Raw genomic sequence first — 22139 nt, 5'->3', positions numbered from 1 at the left:
CGTGTTTGTTGTTTATTTATTTGTTTGTTTATTTTAGAAAGTTTTGCTATAGGGCGTGTGTACTTTCTGAAGAGACAGAGAGAAATAGAGAGATAGAAAGTGACAGATCACCCCCACAGGGCGGTATGGTCATGCCACAATACATTCTCCACTGTTCTCCTCAGAATTTCGGCACACATGCACATGTGTCCACTATGAGTTTCAAGTCACTGGGTCTGGGACTCAAACTGTGGTCAACCATGTAGGAGTCCAGCACCTTAACCCCTACACCACCTGCTGGCCCCTCACTGTGAGTTTATTATAAACTAAGAAACAGGACATAAAAAACAATAGTTCAAAGCTCAAAGAAGAGATGTGATACTTGTATTTTAACCAATATTTATGCTAATAAAGCCATTTATTATTCTCATTCTTACTATTTGATTAATGATTATTTACTCTTACTGTAAGTCATGATCACAGATAAGACCAGTTTTCACTCAGGATCACTTATCCAGCTTTTTGTTTTCATATATTAAAACCATTTTGGAACATCATAGGTGTGAACATATTTTATTGAGTTAGCTCCATGAAAATGTTTATTCACTGTTACATTTAGTGCAGAATTTTATTTTTCAACATATTGCCAATACTCATACCATGAGAAGTTATAAAATGTTTTTATTGACCCTTTCTCTCCTTTCGCACATTCCCAGACCTTTAACTATGTCTATCTCTGTGTGACAGAGGAGACTAGATACCTGTAAATAAGGATCTTTGTGATAACGAAGAAAGATAAAGTCAAAGACCTTTCAATTCCTTAGTGCTTGTGAGCAAGAAAAATTGTACTGAAATTATTTATGCAGAAGTTGCCCCAGTTCCTTCCCTGACTTGGAAACCTGCACTCAGGAGAGAAACATTCATTCATTGGACCGTGCATACGTTTATGTTCCTATGAGGGGAAGTTATCAGTATGGAAAAATGCTGATCATCACACCTAAAACACACAAACAAGTTACTCATTTGTCCTACTATTTCATAAATTTGATACACTTAAGCTTATAACGGTACATCAATATGAATAATAAAGACTCAGGGTTAGGAGCCATGAAGACTAAAGTCTCTCTTTTATCAAACAGCTACTGTAGAAGATTATGGTTATTCAAGAAAATGAAAGGTATAAATAATAGGTCTTCATTTGATGAATAAAAAACAATATCCCTACATGTACCCACAAATCTGTCTTATGACATCAAACTTTGAATTCTTTTCAGAAGTCATAAATGTTACAATTAACTATAAGGATGCATCCTTTCCTTAATTATTTGCCTAATTTCAAAGACCAGTAGTCTCTTTTGACAGCTAGGTTACTTGTCAAATTTAAAACTATGATTTTTTTTTTCAGGCATTAAAAAAGTTTTGACTCTTACCAAAGCCCATTTGACTTTGTATTAAGGTGACCTACAAGCATTTTTGTTTGTGAGGTTTTCAGATGCTTGTGTTTCTAAGCAGCGTGACCTACGACTGGGGCTAGTTGGAGAAAACACATGTTAAACAGCTCTGTGAGAAGTCATTCTTGAAACTCAGCGGGTCGTTCTGCTAATGGGAAAGAGGACACCTTGAGAGCTGACCCCTTGCTTTACTACTGGCCTGTGCTTATGGTTCTCTAGGGCAGAAAGCTGACCGAGCTAAGAACGAGCTGGCCACTAAAGCGTTTCTTCCTTCTCCCTAATAATGTCAGAAATGGTCTTCCCATGGGGGCCTCAGTATATAACTTAGGTTGATGCTTGCCTGGAATATAGTTGGAACACCTGCCTTCATTATAGGAAAGGAAATCAATTCAAAGCATTGTGCCCAGAGGGCCCTGAAGCACTCACACATCCCCCAGTCTGGCATATGATTCTGAGTATCTGCTTGAGAAGGAGTGAGCAAGGCAATGGCAGTGTGCGGGTGGTGGCAGTGTTTGCAGCCAGAGGTGGAGTTCAGGAGAATTTTCCACTGGAACTCCCCTCAGTGGTCTTTCGGAGTCCTAGTCAGAGTTCAGTAACTGAATGAGCAGGGTATCTAGCAAAGGCTAGATGATGAGATCACAGATCAGCCCAGCTTTCACTCAGGACAAGCTTCTCATAAACAATAACAATACAAATGCAACAGTAAAGGAAAGCTGCAATTCTATAGACAGGCAAAGTGCAAAGAGTTAGAAAATACATCGTAAAGATTAGCCCATAGAGACACAGGCTCTAAGTTTCAGACAGCAAGAATATTTCCAGGAAACTCTTGTTTGAAGTTTGAGAAAACCTGCTACAGCTTCTGGTCTGGTTAATGCTTATGGTGAAATGGAGTCAGGCTGCTTTTTCCAGAACTTATAAGTCTCACTTAACAGGGCAGCTGGGAGCAAGGAGCTTGCTGGAGCTCCTGGACTTACAGGGCAATGAGTGTAATTCTGGTTCCCAATAGAGGAAACTTGAATATCCAAAGTCCAAATCTGAATTAGGGAGTTGTTGGAAAAACAAAACAAAACAACAAACAAGCAAAATAAATAAATAAATAAATAAAAGATACTAAGCAGAGGGACCAGCAGATGGTATAATGGTTAAGTCACTGGACTCCCATGTAGTTGACCGTGGTTTAAGTCCCAGTTCTGGTGGCTTGAAACTCACGTGTACATGCATGTTCAAGATTCTGGGAGGAGAATGCAGGAGAAGGGGTTGAGGTTTGATCATCTCCCCCGGGGGGGTGATTTCTCACTTTCTGTCTGTCTCTGTCTGGCAAGTGCATACATTTTTGTAGCAAAAATCTGTCCAAAGAAAATGCTAAGCATTGTGAGTAGTTAGGTAATCAAACTGAAAAAGGCAGATAGGAGCGTCTGGAACAGAGAATGGAAATATTATAACCAGTTGTAGTATAGGAAAGAGAAGAGGCAGATGTCAGCGCATGGAGACATCACATTTGACCACAAGCAGCTGTTTGAGGATGTGTCCAGACATTGAAGCTCTGTGGGCCTGGTACCCTCCACACATTTATAGTTTCCTGACCGCTCTGGGCCAGCTGGGATTTCATACCATGAGAAGTTATAAAATGTTTTTATTGACCCTGTCTCTCCTTTCGCACATTCCCAAACCTTTAACTATGTCTATCTCTGTGTGACAGAGGAGACTAGATACCTGTAAATAAGGATCTTTGTGATAACGAAGAAAGATAAAGTCAAAGACCTTTCAATTCCTTAGTGCTTGTGAGCAAGAAAAATTGTACTGAAATTATTTATGCAGAAGTTGCCCCAGTTCCTTCCCTGACTTGGAAACCTGCACTCAGGAGAGAAACATTCATTCATTGGACCGTGCATACGTTTATGTTCCTATGAGGGGAAGTTATCAGTATGGAAAAATGCTGATCATCACACCTAAAACACACAAACAAGTTACTCATTTGTCCTACTATTTCATAAATTTGATACACTTAAGCTTATAACGGTACATCAATATGAATAATAAAGACTCAGGGTTAGGAGCCATGAAGACTAAAGTCTCTCTTTTATCAAACAGCTACTGTAGAAGATTATGGTTATTCAAGAAAATGAAAGGTATAAATAATAGGTCTTCATTTGATGAATAAAAAACAATATCCCTACATGTACCCACAAATCTGTCTTATGACATCAAACTTTGAATTCTTTTCAGAAGTCATAAATGTTACAATTAACTATAAGGATGCATCCTTTCCTTAATTATTTGCCTAATTTCAAAGACCAGTAGTCTCTTTTGACAGCTAGGTTACTTGTCAAATTTAAAACTATGATTTTTTTTTTCAGGCATTAAAAAAGTTTTGACTCTTACCAAAGCCCATTTGACTTTGTATTAAGGTGACCTACAAGCATTTTTGTTTGTGAGGTTTTCAGATGCTTGTGTTTCTAAGCAGCGTGACCTACGACTGGGGCTAGTTGGAGAAAACACATGTTAAACAGCTCTGTGAGAAGTCATTCTTGAAACTCAGCGGGTCGTTCTGCTAATGGGAAAGAGGACACCTTGAGAGCTGACCCCTTGCTTTACTACTGGCCTGTGCTTATGGTTCTCTAGGGCAGAAAGCTGACCGAGCTAAGAACGAGCTGGCCACTAAAGCGTTTCTTCCTTCTCCCTAATAATGTCAGAAATGGTCTTCCCATGGGGGCCTCAGTATATAACTTAGGTTGATGCTTGCCTGGAATATAGTTGGAACACCTGCCTTCATTATAGGAAAGGAAATCAATTCAAAGCATTGTGCCCAGAGGGCCCTGAAGCACTCACACATCCCCCAGTCTGGCATATGATTCTGAGTATCTGCTTGAGAAGGAGTGAGCAAGGCAATGGCAGTGTGCGGGTGGTGGCAGTGTTTGCAGCCAGAGGTGGAGTTCAGGAGAATTTTCCACTGGAACTCCCCTCAGTGGTCTTTCGGAGTCCTAGTCAGAGTTCAGTAACTGAATGAGCAGGGTATCTAGCAAAGGCTAGATGATGAGATCACAGATCAGCCCAGCTTTCACTCAGGACAAGCTTCTCATAAACAATAACAATACAAATGCAACAGTAAAGGAAAGCTGCAATTCTATAGACAGGCAAAGTGCAAAGAGTTAGAAAATACATCGTAAAGATTAGCCCATAGAGACACAGGCTCTAAGTTTCAGACAGCAAGAATATTTCCAGGAAACTCTTGTTTGAAGTTTGAGAAAACCTGCTACAGCTTCTGGTCTGGTTAATGCTTATGGTGAAATGGAGTCAGGCTGCTTTTTCCAGAACTTATAAGTCTCACTTAACAGGGCAGCTGGGAGCAAGGAGCTTGCTGGAGCTCCTGGACTTACAGGGCAATGAGTGTAATTCTGGTTCCCAATAGAGGAAACTTGAATATCCAAAGTCCAAATCTGAATTAGGGAGTTGTTGGAAAAACAAAACAAAACAACAAACAAGCAAAATAAATAAATAAATAAATAAAAGATACTAAGCAGAGGGACCAGCAGATGGTATAATGGTTAAGTCACTGGACTCCCATGTAGTTGACCGTGGTTTAAGTCCCAGTTCTGGTGGCTTGAAACTCACGCGTACATGCATGTTCAAGATTCTGGGAGGAGAATGCAGGAGAAGGGGTTGAGGTTTGATCATCTCCCCCGGGGGGGTGATTTCTCACTTTCTGTCTGTCTCTGTCTGGCAAGTGCATACATTTTTGTAGCAAAAATCTGTCCAAAGAAAATGCTAAGCATTGTGAGTAGTTAGGTAATCAAACTGAAAAAGGCAGATAGGAGCGTCTGGAACAGAGAATGGAAATATTATAACCAGTTGTAGTATAGGAAAGAGAAGAGGCAGATGTCAGCGCATGGAGACATCACATTTGACCACAAGCAGCTGTTTGAGGATGTGTCCAGACATTGAAGCTCTGTGGGCCTGGTACCCTCCACACATTTATAGTTTCCTGACCGCTCTGGGCCAGCTGGGATTGAACTAATGTTGCATAAGAGCTAACAGATAGTGAAGCCAAATGGTTATCTGTGTTCTACAGGGGATAAATGGAAACGTCTCATTATAACAAATCAACTTAAAATGTGTGCCTTTAAGTTCAATTTCTGCTTTGGGGGGTTTCAATAAGTTTGAGAACACTGGGGTTGCTTCTGGATCAATAAGTGGTTAGAGGAAATCAATGCATATACATGAGTGAAAATAAACCACCTCTGATAATGTCTGCGTTAGGAAAATGACATCATTACAGAGTGTCCTCCATAGTTTTGTGAGTGGCAAAGTTCAAAATTTGTCTCATGACTCTGAGAATGAAAAATTGGTTATGTTTGTTTTAAACTTCTTTAAAATTGAGGTGAAAATAAAAATCTTCTTCTTTGCATAGCTTTGATGAGCTAAGCATGGATTACTTTCACAGTTACGACTTTAGTACCTTATATGAAGAAGCCATCATTATTTCCTTTTCCTCTATTGCCTGGCAAGGAGCTATCATCTTTTGCTTTTTTTGATCTGTCAGCAATTTCTGTGGATGTCCATCTACAAGAAATCTTAGTTTTTCCACTTATGAGCTGGTCCTCTGCAGGGCAGAGGCAATATTGTAAGTTCCTACCATACAATCAGATGGATCTAGAGTGAGTTTTTCTGCCTAAGATTTATCATTTCATGAGTCATGTGTCCAAAGGATATTTCCTTTTTATTTATTTATTTATTTATTTATTTATTTATTTTTGAGAGAGATTTTTTGCTACGGGGAGTGTGTGCTAACCAAAGAGACAGAGAAACAGAAAGCGAGAAATCACCCCCCAGGGAGAATGGCAACACCATAATCCCTTTTCCTCCAGTCTCCTCTTGGAATTTTGGGCATGTATGCATGAATTTCAAGCCATCGGATCTGGGAATTCAACTACAGTTAGTCATTTGGGAATCCAGTGGTTTAATCATTTGCTGGTCCTGAAAAGGACATTTCTAATCACTGAGCCCCATTTCCGTTCCATATACCACATAAAAACAAACAAACAAACAAACAAAAACTTCAGCTCTTTCTTACTGTTGATATGTTGGTTCTAAATAAGTTTTCTTTATTGAATTTTAGCTATGTGCTTTACACTTGTTTTAATGAGTCTGGCATTTAGCTACACTGTTCTTTTTTTGTGTATTTTGTATATTGTCTTCTCTCTATGATTTGAAGCATATTTTTTAAATAATATTGACTCCAAATTTAGGGTCGCCATTTGGTGACCCAACATGAGAAACTCAGGATTTTCCACTGTGACATAATTTTAGGAACCTCTTTTAGAAATTTTCTTGTGAAGGCATTTCTACATATTTCTGTTTGAGACTAAATATAGCCCATGGGTGAATAAGATCTAGACTATCAATGAACATTATCTAGTCCCTGTCTTAGCTGGGTAGGATCAAATTCATGTCTATCATTGGGCTTACCTAGGATCTTCAATTCTAGAACCGCCCCCTGCTACAGCTAGAACCTTGATACCAAACCCTGCTCATGTTCAGAGCCTTACATTTCTTCTATATCTTACTCTTCTATGCCAGAAGACTAGCTCCTACCACCCATTATTCTAGACTTTGACCCCTGGAGAATGATTTGCATCAAGGATAGTTTTTTAGGTGATATATTTTATTTTAATCCACCTATAAAAGTATATTCCTAATTCCCATTTTAAAAATAGCATTATTGGGGCCAACAGGTGGCGTGGTGTTTAAAGGTGCTGGACTCCCACATGGCCAACTATGGTTCGAGTCCCAAACATGGCAGCTTTCTCTCTCTCTCTCTCTCTCTCTCTCTCTCTTCCTCTCTGGTCAAATTAAAAATAAATAAATACATAAATAAATTTTAATAAGATAATTCTTTTCTTAAAAAAATAGCATTATTGGCATGGTAGATAAGACAACTAGATCCCCCACAGCCAACTCTGCGGTTCGAGTCCCAAACTCTGTTGCTTGAGAAACATGCCAAGTGTATGTGGGCCCTAAATCCCAAAAGAAGGGACAAAAGGAGGAGAAGGAAATCTGGTGTGACCATCCTCCTTGGGAGATGCTTTCTGGTGTTCCTTCTCCTCTTTTCTCTCTGTGTCTTTCTGTTGCGTGCACATGCCCTGTGGATTTTTTTTTTTTTTACTGTCATTATTTTTGTATGTTTTATACTTTCTATTTGAGTGAAAGTCTGGCTATAATTTGCAGCAAGAATGAAGGACCTGGGGTTCTTGATAATAAAAGGTGATGTCATCTCTTATGCCTGTCTTTGGGTTCTTTTTTTTTTTTTTTTAAGAGGTTTTGCCATAGGGCATGTGTGCTCGCCACACAGACAGAGAGAGACATAGAGACAGAAAGCAAGAAGTCAACCCCCAGCGAGGATGGCCACACCACAATCCTTTCTCCTCCATTCTCCTCTCGGGATCTTGGGCACACAGGCACATGCGCCTGGTGTGAGTTTAAGCAACCAGGTCCAGGACTCGAACCACGGTTGACTACGTGGGAGTCCAGCGACATAGCCATTACGCTAACTGCTGGTCCCATGTCTTTGGGTTCTTGTATGTGATTTCAAATGAAAGAGTCAACAAGGCCACGTGCTCACTGCAGTAAAAGTTCATGTGCTCACTGCAGTAGAGCAGCTGAATGATTTGTGACTCCACACTGAAGATTCGTTTTCCAGAAACTCTCAACTAACCTTGTCCTCTTCCTCTTCTACACAGGTCTTCTACACAGGTCAGAGGGCAGTCTTCACCCAAATTAAGGCACATTATATTCTGGAGAAAGGAAAATAAAATCCTCTCAACTAAGAACTAGATCACCTACACCAGGGCTACTAGTAGCCATCCTTGAGTTGCATCACACTTTCTTTGTACTTGAAGACACTTCATTTAGGCAGGGCTTTTCAAAGTGTCAAGCAGTGGCACCTTGTTTCCACAAGTAGACCAGAGCAGATGCTCTTCTTAGGAAAGGCTTAAATTAGGATACAAGGGTTGAAGCACATCTGCTCTGTTTTCGAGCCCTGTGTCATTGTACCACATCCTAGACTCTGTCTCCAGCTAGGTTCTTATAGCAAATCAGGGAAATTTATACCAAGTTAATGAACTTAAGTGCATTATAACTTTAGAACACTACACCCATGAGATTTTTCCTATCACATAGATGTCGTGCATGATGCTGGGATGGTTTCATACGTTATGATATATCTCTTAACAGGGGACTTTCTTTCTAATGGGAGAAGGTGTATAAGAAAGGAAATTCCCAGAACTGGGCTAAAATCCTGTATTCCCCACTTTGGGATAATGCCCTCGACTGCAAAGTTTTCTGTGAAGATAAAGTTAAGCATGGGAATTAGTATAAGAACATACAAAGACTAATAAGTTAAAGGTTTACTGAAGAAATCTAACATGTGTTTTATCAGTTTCAAATATTAAAAATACATAATAATAAAGTGTAGGTAGTTTTAACTACAAAAAATGAATCACTGGTATCATTTTTTAAATATATTTTTATAATGCTTAAGCAATGCTTGAAATAAAAACACAATCAACAGATTTTTTTTAATATAGTTTATCTATGTTCACAGTGTATGCACAGTTTAAAGGCTTTTCATATATTACCTCATTTAATCTTTGTAACAACTCTTTATGATGGGAATTGGTATCAAGTAGGATATGCAACTGGGATAAATAAATTACCTAGAACCATAAAGTAACTAACTGGTAGAAACAATACTTAAATTCAGGCAAAATTAACTCCAGAGATCAAGGGATGCTATCTCACTCTAAGAGACAATAATGCCGGGCCAGGATAGTGCACACTGATTACAGACAGAATTAGGGTTTCCCTCCAGAGCAAAGAGCTGATTTGCTTGCAGATTTGAAAAACAGGTTCATCGTTTGCTTCTGTAGCAAAGAACATGCATGCTTTCTGCCCACTAGAAAACATGTGCTCTCAGGGCCAGCAGTACAGCAATAAACATGATGCTCTGTCAGGCTGATGTGCATGGGAGGGTTCCAGGTTCACATCTCAAAACCTCCATGAGAAACCAGGCAAGCACATGCCACATGCTGATGTTGGCTGGACCTGGAGGTAGACTCAGAAATTGAGACCTGTTTGGTGTGCTGTCTGTCTGTCTGTGTCTCTAACTCATGGAAGAAATAAATCAACTTAAAAAAATTACCTTCCCTAAATTCAAGATTCCTCTATTGTAATGTAACTTGTTGTATGTTGCAGGGGTCCAGCCTCAGCCTGGTTGGGTTGACATGTCGGAGGCAGTGCAGGAAGGAAAGACTGAGGCCTCAGTGCCTTTTTCGTACACGTGCTCAGTCGGACACCCTCAGAGATCACTCTCTGTAGAGTGACAACTGCTAGGAATCATCATGCCTTTTTATTGAACATGTGATACATGCAAGTAAACAGGTGAGGGGCTATGTGTCCTAATAATCAGTTCATAAAGTTTTAACAATAGGGAACATAGATTCCATTCAGGGTTGGATTAAGGATGGGTCTATTACAGTTCAGCAATTGTTTGATTGATGTAGGCAGGTTTTCGGGAATGTCAAGGACTTCAGTTTCAAGAAACAGTCTCCAGCAAGCAGAGTTATTTATCAGCAATGCTTGGCAGCAGCCATCTTGTGATTATTGAGTATGATGCTAAGAAAAGAAAATCTCAAGTATAGGTATTAGTTCTTATGGATCTCAATAAAGAATGATACTTATATAATTTTATAGGGATCTAAAACATAATTCAAGGAAACCTAATATATCTATCTATTCTAAAGGGGAGAACCTACTGTTCACTTGGTGAGGGTGGGGGTGTCCTGGGCCAGTTTCAGCCTAATCCTATTTCATGTAAAGAAAAGGTTATTTTTAAGCTTATGTTAAATATGTCTTGAAAGGCCTTCCAAAGGTCAAGAAGATTTCTGCCTAGATGGAACTTCAGCACACCCTCCATTGTGACCTCAGGGATGAAGCATTGTAATTAACACTAGGTGGTCAGGGCAAAGGGGAGCAGTCAGGGGACTTTCAGGAAATCTTATCACATACTCAGGATGTATGAGAGAGCTATGTAATTCTTTTATAGTAGTATATCAGGGAATCAGAGGGGGGTCGCTTCCCAGCAAGGCTACTGCAGTCTCTGGAGCATACAGCAAGCAGCCTTGCCAACATGCTGAGTTGACCCAAGCTTTGCTCATAGGTTGAGGGAGGGGGCTGTACAGCAGCGGCCTTGCCAATGTGCTGAGCCGACCAAAGCTGTGCTCAAAGGTTGAAGGCTCAAACAGATCCTGGGGCCCCACTGGGTCGGACTCCTCTAGTATGTGGATATAGGCTGGCTTTTAAAATATTTTTTTAGATGTTTGCCACAGGACATGTACACTTGCTGTAGAGAGAAAGAGAGACAGTGAGAGGGAAAGTGAGAAATCACTCACAGGAGGATGGCCACACCACAATCCCTTCTCTTCCATTCTCCTCCTGGCATCTTGGGCATGTGTGTACATGTGCCTGGCTTGAGTTTCAAGCCACCGAGTCCAGGACTTGAACTGCAGTAGGCCATGTGGGAGTCCATCTGCTGGTCCTCAGCTATTTCTTAACATCAACTTATAGGAAATGAGTCTAGGGAATCAGTACTAGAGAGCTAAAACTCTGATTATTTCCATTTTGCCAAGTTAGAAATCACCCTTACCTTTAGATCAGGGGTCTCAAATTTTCTACTCGTGTCCATGAAACTGACCAGCTGACCCAGACACTGCACAGTTCTTAACACTCTTGTAGCAATAGTGATAATAATAATACTGTATTAAATATCTTTAGATCATAAAATATGCTTTTTGGTTTGATTTTATCTCTTCTCTCTTTTATTTTCTTATATTTTTACATTTGATCTCTGTACATCTTTACAACATACTAAATGGAAATTTCCCAGCATGAATACACTGTATTTTAGTCCAGCCAAAGATATTATCATATACATTATCATCAGCAGATAATTTTCCATTTTTGTGTCTGTTAAATATTTTGAGCTTTTTCTTCCCTTAGCTCCCTCCCATCCACCCGCCAATTATCCACCCTCCTCCTACACTGTTTTTAGTATCCTCAGTTGCTCTCCCTGCTTTTATACTTTCCAATCTTTCAGTTTCTATCATAGGGTGTAGATATTTGGTATATAATAAATGGGGACATACAATATTTCTTTTTCATAGCCAGGGTTGCTTCACTCAAGCATTAAATCTTCTATATTGGTCCACTTTTGATCAAATGCCAGGGCCTCATTGTTTTTTTGACTGAGAAGTATTTGATAGTATATATACACCACACTTTTTCAATCCATTCATCTGTTCTGGGACATTTGGGTTGATTCCATATTTTAGCAATTATGAATAATGCTGCAATAAACAAAGAATATACCTAGAAATAAATCTAACCAAAAAAGTCAAAGACCTCTACAAGGAAAGCTATAAAGAACTTACAAAGAATTGGAAGTGATTCGAAGGAAAGACATTTCATATTTATAGATTAAAAGAAATAACAATCAAAGTGTCAATTTACACAAGTTAGTTTATAAAGTTAATGCAATTCCAAACAAATTACCAGAGTTCTTTGTGTAATTTTAAAAAAAATGTAATAAAATTTGTCTGGAATCATAAAAGGCAAACATAAAAGACCTCTTATTGCCAAAGCAATCCTGAAGAAGAAGAGTGGAGTGGGTGGCATCTCACTCCCTGACCCAAAAGTACGCTACAAAGCTGTGTTAATCAAAACAGCATGGTATTGGCACAAAAAGAGGCATGTCAACCAATGGAACAAGTAGGGAACCCAGAAATAAATGCCAAAACATACAGCCAATTTATTTTTGACAAAAAGCACCAGACAATCCATGGGCGGGGGCGGGGGGAGAGGTGGTGGCAGAAATCACTTCAACAAATGGTGCTGGAAACACTGGGTATCTACCTGCAGAAAAATGAAACCGGACCCCATCTCTCACCATTAACAAAAATCAACTCAAAGTATATCGAAGATATAAAGATAAAACTTCAAACCATAAAACTACTGGTGGAAAACAGGGGAAACTCTTGGAAAGACCAGAGTTTTCAAAAACTTTTAAATAAAACCTCCAAAGTACAGACAATAATTTCAAAAATTGGGAGACCAGCAGTTGGCATAATGGCTATGTTACTGGACTCCTATGTAGTCGAACACAGCTCGAGTCCCGGACCCAGTGGCTTAAACTCACGCTGGGTGCGTGTGCGTGCATGCCCAAGATCTCTAGAGGAGAATGGAGAAGGGATCATGGGCATGGTCACCCCAATGGAGAAGGGATCGTGGGCATGGTCACCCCCCGGGGGGTGAGTTCTCACTTTCTGTCTGTCTTTCTCTCTTTCTGGAGGGCACACGTGCTATAGCAAAAAAAAAAAAAAAACTCTCAAAAATTTTTCTAAAATAGACAAGTGGGTTTATATCAGTTTAAAAAGCTGCACAGTAAAAGAAACAATAGTTAGAGTGAAGAGACAACCCTCAGAATGGGAGAATATATTTGCAAACAAAGTCTTAGATATGGAACTGATAACCAGAAAATACAGGGAACTCAAGCAGCTTACATGAAAGAAAATAATCAATTCAATTAAAAGTTTGAATGTGTTTTTTAAATGCTTTTATATTGTAGGAGTTTGTTTTGAATGGTATTAAATAATTCATGAATGTATTTTCTGAAAAATAACTAAGTATGGGGAACCAGCACGTGGCGTGGTAGTTGAGGTACTGAACATTCCCACATCGCTTGCTTGCTCTCTCTCCCTCTCTCTCTCTCTCTCTCTCTCTCTCTCTCTGTGTGTGTGTGTGTGTGTGTGTGTGTGTGTGTGTGTGTGTGTGTTTCTCTCTGGTCAAATTAAAATAAAATGAATAAATAAAATTCTTTTTTTAAAAAAGATCTAAGTATTTTATCCTAGCAAACAACACTTTACAAGTTACTTTGCAAATATTTTTTAGAGGCTGCTCTAGACCTAATATCTTGTCTTAACCATGTAGAAGTATTTAATATTATTTTTTCACATGTCTTTTAAAATAAAATGTTTCATAAGTAGGATGTGAAGGAAATATATTTTTAGCAATGAGCCCAAAAATACTATCAAATATATTTTATTATAAATCCTTCCTGCCTTTAGCTATCCATACATTATTTAAAGAACATCAAATACCCTCCACCCAGGGGAGCAAGAATTGGCTGTAGGCTAAAGTTTAACTTAATTTGATAAAACAATTGACCTTGTTAATCTGTGGAAATATAAATAGCCAAAACAGTGTTGTTAAATGATTCTGGATACATTTTTAAAAGACTTATGTATTTAATTTTATTTATTATTATTATTTTAAATTAATCAGAGGCAGAGAAAGAATGAGAGAGAGAGAGCAGAAGTGAGAAAGCAAGCAAGTCAGGTGTGGGACTCAAACTGTGGTCAGCTATGTAGGAGGCCAGTGCCTTAATCACCATAGCTCCTGCTGGCCCCTCCGGCTCCTTTTTATTGCAATTTTTAAAGCTATTATATAAGCATTTTTCTTTGAATATAAATGCATTTTTATATATTTGCAACTACAAATCTTTATTACAAATCAAGTTAGTAAGTTTGTGCAGATTTTGTAATATGTTAGAAAATTTGACCAGACTAAATAAATGTGCTCTACATAGAAGTACTACATGTTCTAAAAGCAAGAAAAAAAAAAGAATTTATTATAAAGAAACTTGTTCTAATAGTCAAGAAATAAGAAAAGTGATACTGGGCAGATGTTGTGGCCCAGTAAGTGAGGGAGTCAGATCCCACGTGGCTGATGACAGTTTGAGTCCTGACTCTGGTGGCTTGAAAACATGCCAGCCATATGTTTGCATGCCCCAAATCCCAATAGGATGGAGAAATGGAGAAGGGGTTGTAGCATGATCACACCCCATTGGAGGGTGCTCTCTTCCTCTGTCTGTCACTCTCTGGGAAGTGAACATGTGCTCCAGCAAAAATTATATATATGTATATATATATAGAGAGAGAGACATAAAAAGAAAGGGATGGGTCAGTAGATGATGTGGAGGTTAAGGTTGTTGAATCTCACGTGGCTGAATATATAATTAGAGTCCCAGACCTGAAAACTTGCAAAACACATCAGGTACATGTGTGTGCATGCCCAAAATCCTGAGAGGAAAACTGAGAAGGAATTGTGGCAAGGCCCTCCCCTCGGAGGATGATTTCTCCCTTTCCCTAGATCTGTCTTTCTCTGGTGAGAACATATTTCTTATAGCAAAACAAAACAAAACAAAAAAATCCAAAAAATACTTTTATAACGTTCTTTATAATTTTTGGAACAGATTTGCATGTTTATTATTTGCATCTTACAATATCAATTATATAACCTCATCTGATGATTAGGAGACCAGAGTCATAGAATTAATATAGACCTTAGGACAAGCATCCAAGGATTCAGCCTCACTGTCTTTTCTGTATTATGGAACAAAGTATGTATGGATTTATTATTTCAAAGTCATCAATGCAATTATGCCATTGAAATATGCTCCATACCACTTATTAACAAAGAGATCAGCGTATGTGTAACTATTAAGAAAGAAAAAGAGAAGGAGAAGGAAGGAGAGGATGAGCAGGAATTAGGTTGAAAGAGAAAGTGGAGAGAGGAGACTGACAACATAAAAACAAGTCATCATTCTTTATATCCAAGCAAAAGTTATATTTGATATAGCTTTGCTCTATTACTCTCTATTAGTTATTATATATTTTCAAGTACCCTTTAAAAGCCCTTAGAATGAACTGTTTCATGGTCATTTTCTTTATTATTTGTCATCTGCACTATGATTAACCTTGTAGCCAGTTACTCTGCCTCTAGATTCATCTTCTTCATTCATTTCTCTTCCTGCCAGATGACCTTTCTTAGCATGTTCTTTCCTTTTTCTCTCAGCTTTATGCTTCTTGCTGAGCAACAAAGGAAAATAACACCCAAATTCAGGCACAGAGGGAGTCCGGTGTGGTTGGCTGATGCTTAAACAATGGTTTACAACACAGTGTGATATTGGATCATCAGGAAAGTCATGATGCTTTTGAATAGAAAAACACAGAAAAATACGTCACGACTTTCCCAACGACCCGGTAAGTGCTATAATCACAGTCTGAACAGACTTCCATGAGAATGCTCAGCAGATTATTAATTTTATTAATTGTTAACTATTAATTTCCAGGAAAACAAGGAAGGCATCGTGGCATCAGGGATGTTGAATCTAGATTACTGGAGATAAATTAAATTTCTCAGATAAAAAGGAGAAAATATTTCCAAAGTTGTACCAATTACAGTCTTAGACCCAGAAGCCTAAAGGAGTATGATGTATCCAAAGCATATGAATGCATACATGGGAGAGAATAATGAGGATAGCAAATAATAATAATTCTTGGCACTAAGTAAGCATTTTACCTGGACTGACACTTAATCTATGGAACATTTCTACTAGAATTATGGGAGAGGAGTCTTATAGTGCAGGGAGTGGCCTGAATCTGAGCAAATACCGGGACCTTCAGACAGATGCAGAAACATGGTTCCATGGGCAGTTCATTTGTAAGGCTAGGAATGCCATGAACATGTGAATACAGGAGCTGCCTGTGACCAAAACTGCAAAGCAGTAATGGGTTAAAGGAAGCCACATATGTTAATCAGAAATGGCCCCCAGTAGATTAGAGAAAAATTACATAGAACACAAGGTGCCAGGTGTCTTCCTATCTTCCGCCAATTGGCATCTGAAAACAACTGACTTTACATTCCACTTCCCCTTCTGGTATTCTCTGCCCTTTGAAGAATGAATCTGGGGCCACTGTTATCTCTGTCTGTGAACTCTGAACCACCTGATCCCTGCTTGTCTCTACTTGTGTGTCTTTGTGTGTTTATTTTTACGTTTATTTTCTAATCCACAGGGCCCCCACTCAGGCATGCATTTGTTTAACTGTGAGGGACATGACACGTGGTGCCTGCCATGAAGCCTGAGTATGAGGAACTACAGAGTCAGCCCAATGGGCACTCCTTGAGGCTGGCTGGAGATAACAGAGTAAGGTAAGGAACCAATACCAAAATAAAGAATAAGTAGAGCAAAAGAAGGAGAAAATAGAGCAAAAGAAGGAGAAAATAGAGCAAAAGAAGGAGAAAATAGAGCAAAAGAAGGAGATAACAGAGTAAAAAAGGAGACAGTACAGTGAGAGGAGATAATAGAGTAAAAGAGGGAACAAACAGAGTAAGAGAAGGAATGGATTCGATTAATGTCAGGTGCAAAACATGAGGACATAATTGTCTAAAGAGATATGTATGTCTATATAAAATGTCGTTTTATATATTAAAAGCTAGGGGGCGCTAAAGTAAGTATAAAGCAGTTAACATCATTTCCTGGATTTTGTGCAGGAAACTTGCCCCTAGTTCCTGGAGTAGAAAACAGTTAATGAGGAGACCTGGGATGAGGGGAACAATTTACAACAGAGAATCCTACCTGGATTCCTGTTTTGCCTTCTCCCTGTGGGATTTAATTAAGGAGTGCTTGAGACAAAACCCTCAGGAAAACCCCAGAGCTGACTTGGTAACTCAACTAAAAAACACCCTGGCGGGGCATACCTCCCTCCCAAGTCAGAAGTCAGAGTCTGTAACTAAAGACAAAGATAGAGAGGTAGGGCTCGATAATGAAAATGACAATCTTTCGGAGCCAGGCAGACTTCAGGTTGTAGATTTGTAACCGAACTCAATTCAGATCCGCTCGCCCGAGCACTATAAAACCAGACTATAGGCACATGGTGTGATGAAGAGAAGTACAGCTTTACTGCAGTGTGCAAAGCAAGGAGAGTGGGCGGCTAACGCTGAAAAGACCCATCTCCTCGAGATGTTCCCCACAAGCATTTTTAAGGGCAAAATTAGGGGTAGAGGTTCCAGGTGCGTGGTTAGTTCAGTGATTGGTTTAAGAGGGTGTGATCATCTTTTCCACATTCTTGATCGGTGAGGCCTTAGATGATCTATGTTCTGTTCTGGGAAGGGGCCTGATGATGGTCTTTGGTGCATTTCAGCCTGGAAGTGACGTGGCCAATGACCATTGTCCTATAAAACATCTTAAGCTATGTGTTACACAAAACTTCTACATCTTAATTCCTGCAGTTAAGAACCTGATTTCTTTGACAAAGAGGGAAGTTACAATAAAGTGACAAATAGTTTGTAGATAAATGTCATTTATTACCACAGCAAGGTGTGGTTTACTGTAAACCAGGGTATACATTCAAATAAGTATCTCAGGGAGGGAGTGGGTGTAGTTAGGGTCCAGAGACTTGAATGTAACATCTACATTTAAATAGACCTCTCTTGTCAGTCAATCTGGATAGACACTTTTAGTTCTGAACAGTTTTCCTTTTGGGAACTTACACTTTCTTCTAAAAAAAACAATAATAAAAAAGAAACTGAAAGTTCTCTCCTTTAGAGGGTCACAGCTCGGTTTCAGAATGCGATGCCGCCCTACAGCAGGAGGATAAAGGAGCAGCTGTTTTTTGGGCTAGTGTTCAGGCTGCAGCTGCTGCTTCCTAGTCAAACCTGCTTGCATATCAAAGGGCGCAAGGAGAGAAAAGACATCCACCACCTTAACTCCCCCTCTAGAGAGCTCTCCTTGGGTGACAGGTAGAGGAGAGGACATTTTGAGATTTAAATTACGTTTGGTTATAGAGGTTCCTGACCCTAACAACCCGGGACAAATTCAGCATCTCCGTGAGCCAATACCCTTTGAACTCTAGACGAATTAAAAACGGCTGGCAGGCAGTTAGGTCCCAGAGTGCCAGGTACAATGGCAGTACTGACAAAGCTACTCAATCTGCATCTACCCTTACAGATTGGCAGGTTAGTTAGGCAAGGCATGCTTGACCAGGGGAGATGATCTTCTGTGGAAATCTGATTGATCTGAGGAAGCGCAAGAAGAGGGGAATAGGAAACAACGACTCCAAGGACCTGTCACATCTAAAATGCTGACTAAACGGGGGTATGCTGGTAGTGACACACTTGGATTTACACCACAGGCATATCAGCAGATTAACATCATGTGCTCGAGGTGCTGGAAAAGACTCCCCGGTCAGGATCAAGGGACAGAGCTCTATCGAGATTCTTTCCTGCTTGACATATTTTGCTGGGACAAATTTTGTTGTAACAATTGGCCTTTGAAAATGCTATTGCCGCTGCAGAGAAGCAATTATCCCACATAAAAGAAAAACAAAAGAGACAGCAGCTGATTATATTAGGCTTTGTTAGGACATTGGAAAAATTTATTAAACAACTTTTGCTTGTCTGTTAACTATATATTTGTAAGCTGCCGATATGTACTAAAAGCTAAAATTGCTAAGAATTTAAGTATTCTGGTAAATATGTCAAGTTCTGCATACCAAGTTACAACCTTAATGGCCTTTCCAGAGGTGCCAAATTCCCCAGGCTATAAAAAATAAATAAATAGGTAGATAGTAATAAATTGTGGACAGAAGTCTGACTACTTTTCCTATTTTTCCAAAATCTTTTCCAAAGGGGACTGGGGAAGTCACACCCACAAACATTAACAGACCATTTACTTTCTATTAACAGGATTCTTCTTACCTACTGTTCCTGGCATAGATGTAGATGTAGATTAAGCCTTTCTTTAACTAAGACACAGATCTTCCCTTCCAATCACCAACCTAAGAATTGTGGAACCCACCTATAACCTACACCTCCCCCCTTCTACATGTCCCGCCTTTTTGGGCCACAGTTCAAAAAGGAAAATCTTTTCACTAAATGTTGTCTGTCAATCTCAAAAGCAAATAAAAGGGACCTCTGTACATGATCACCCCGAGAAAAGGCATGTATGCCTCTTCTCCGGCCTAGGTCAGTCACAGTTTGCTTGGAAATAAACTGTATTAATTATTAATTATTAATTTTACAGTTGGTTATTTTTTCTGTCGACAAATAATAATGAAGAAAGAATGAATAGTAACGAATAATAAATAATAAAAAATAATAATAATAAGTAAAGCTAATCGTACTAATGTAATGCCATTAGTCACAAGTTAGATTAGCTTTAAATATTATATATAATAAAAACAACTAATTGTCTGTCTGTCCAAATTGTCTGTTTCCACTGTTTTCAGTTTTGTTATTCACAGTTTCAAGATTGTTTCCTATGGAAAAGACTATTAAAAGATGCCTAGGCTTTTAGAGCCCCTAAAAACCACCATAAAAAGCGAATTATTCTTTTCAGGGAACTTTTGGAGTCCCACCTATCTGCTTTACATTAAATAATTATGCCAGTAATCATTTGCCTCACCCTATGCAGGTGTGGATACCCTCTGAACTCCTTCCGGAACATGCTAATGCTGTCCTTAAATTTGTTAAATTAGGAAATTTTCAACATAATAATCTTACTAAAAGCTCCTTTCTGCCTTCCATGGTCCCCACCTGTAGCTTCCCTCGGAATATTCTGTGGGTCTTTGGAGCTTCCACTAGGCACAATTTAGTTCTAACATTGCATTGTATAGACTGTCCAACCCCTACTCAGAAGATTTATGAAAAGGAGGAATAATTATGAAAAAATGACAAAAATCTATTACTTCTATAATTACGTAAATATTTCTGATATGTCACTTTTAGAACTCTGGTTTTATGAGAAAGTAAATGTCCAGGATTGTTATGGAAAAGTAGGCATGAGAGCTAGTGGGCAAATGTTAGTTTTGCTTGCTTACTTCCATTTGCCTGCCTCTTAAGTAACTGATCTCTTGCCCTGGACTCTGCCAATGACCAAGGGCAGTGTGACTGTTGCTGTCTTCTTATTCCCATACAGGTTGGCTGCCACTCCTCTTCTGACCCTGTTATACAATGTGCCTGTGCAACTGTATTTGCTTTTCCCAAAGGAGTCTCGCCAAAGCCCATTCCCAGTGCTCTGGTGGTACTCACTGTTAGCTCAGGTGTTGGGCACCCCATTAAATACTGACAGATGAATCTCTGTCCATTTGCGAGAGCTGGAAACTACTGTAGACAGCCTAAGAGAACAGGTGTTCAAAATGCAGCTACAAGGCCATTTAAAGTATCATGCATTATGTCTGCATATCTGTGTGACACCTTTGCCATATAATGACACACATTGGAACTGGATTTTTATACAAAGCCATCTCCATGGGACATGGTCTTCTAACAGTATTTTGTTAGCTCTAAAAAAACCTTCATAAACAGATAATAGGTTTGCAAAATAGTTTTCTACCCTCATTTCATCCTTCCTATTTTGCTTCTAACATTTTAAATCAACTCAAAGGCACTTTCATCGGAAATTCTCTTTTAAAAATCCTTCTCTTTCACAAGCATTTTCTCTTAAAACTGACTTAAAAGATTGTTTTAAAATCTTTTTGCAGGTGTACGTGTGTGTACATACATGTAATATGTCATATTACATACTATATGTTGTATGTGTATGTGATAAAAGTCCTTAAGGAATTTCATTCAATTTGGTTTATAAAAAAGAGTGCCCTTACAAATTAATTTTAATACTTTTCAGGTTCACATGACTTAAAACCTTTGACAAATAAGCTGACTTCAAAAATAGCAAAAGAAAAAATTTATTGGGACCAGCAGTTAGCATAATGGCTAAGTCGCTGGACTCCCATGTAGTCAACTGCAGTTCAAGTCCTGGACCTGGTGGCTTAAAACTCATGGCGGGCATGTGTGCGTGCGTGACCAAAATCCCGAGAAGAAAATGGAGAAGGGATTGCGGAGTGGCCATCTCCCCTGGGAGGTGATTTCTCAGTTTCTCTCCGTCTGGTGAGCACACATGCCCTATAGCAAAAACCTCTCCAAAAATAATGAAAAAAGTGAAGATCTTCACAATTTCCAACATATATTTTGTCTAGGGGTTTTAGTGATTAGGCAACATCATGTTTAATTTAATATGATTGGTTTAATGAAACAGCTAATATTTATGTTATGTGTTATATGTTACATGGTAGATATCTGACCAACAGGAGAAATGGATTAATGACTAGCCTTCTTTAATATTTTATTCCTCACAGATAATCAAGAGAAAAAAGTTCTGAGTGCTGTTTCATAAGATCGATTTCCCTAAAGTTCAATTTTTGATTCTTTTAAGGTTCAGTTATAAAGATTATAACTAAAAAGTGATAGTAACAAAATCTTGGAAAGGAAATCTCTATGTGTAATCTATACATTAGCCTTTGGGTTGTTCTGTTTCTCTCTGAAAGTCGTATCTGACTACTGCCATGTATTCTGTTTTTGGTGTTAAAGCCAACAGACACTGAGTTAACCCCTTTTCACCCCTAAGGTGCTCGAAACATTCAGCGTTCATTTTCTACAGACAGTTAAGTTAAAATATTTAAGCTTTTGCTACCTTTGACAAGATTTCCCCAAAATCAAATTCTAAATTAAGTTTTTTTGACCTCAAAATAACTTTTGGCTGTTTACAGAGGGCCCCTAACACATACAAAAGACAAATGTCAAGCCAATAAGACTTATTTTAATATATTAAATGATAGAGGAAACATTGTCAAACTGAGTAATTTTAATTTTCTTTACATTATATTTAATTTATATGTATAGATCAATTATACATTATATATAATGTGTGTGTATGTATGTGTGTGTGTGTGTGTGTGTGTGTATATATATATATATATA

This window comes from Tupaia chinensis, unplaced genomic scaffold (genome assembly GCF_000334495.1).
Source record: "Tupaia chinensis unplaced genomic scaffold, TupChi_1.0 Scaffold000138_1, whole genome shotgun sequence".
Classification (NCBI taxonomy): domain Eukaryota; kingdom Metazoa; phylum Chordata; class Mammalia; order Scandentia; family Tupaiidae; genus Tupaia; species Tupaia belangeri.
The sequence above is the reverse complement of the archived record's forward strand: the minus strand, read 5'-3'. Positions refer to the sequence as shown.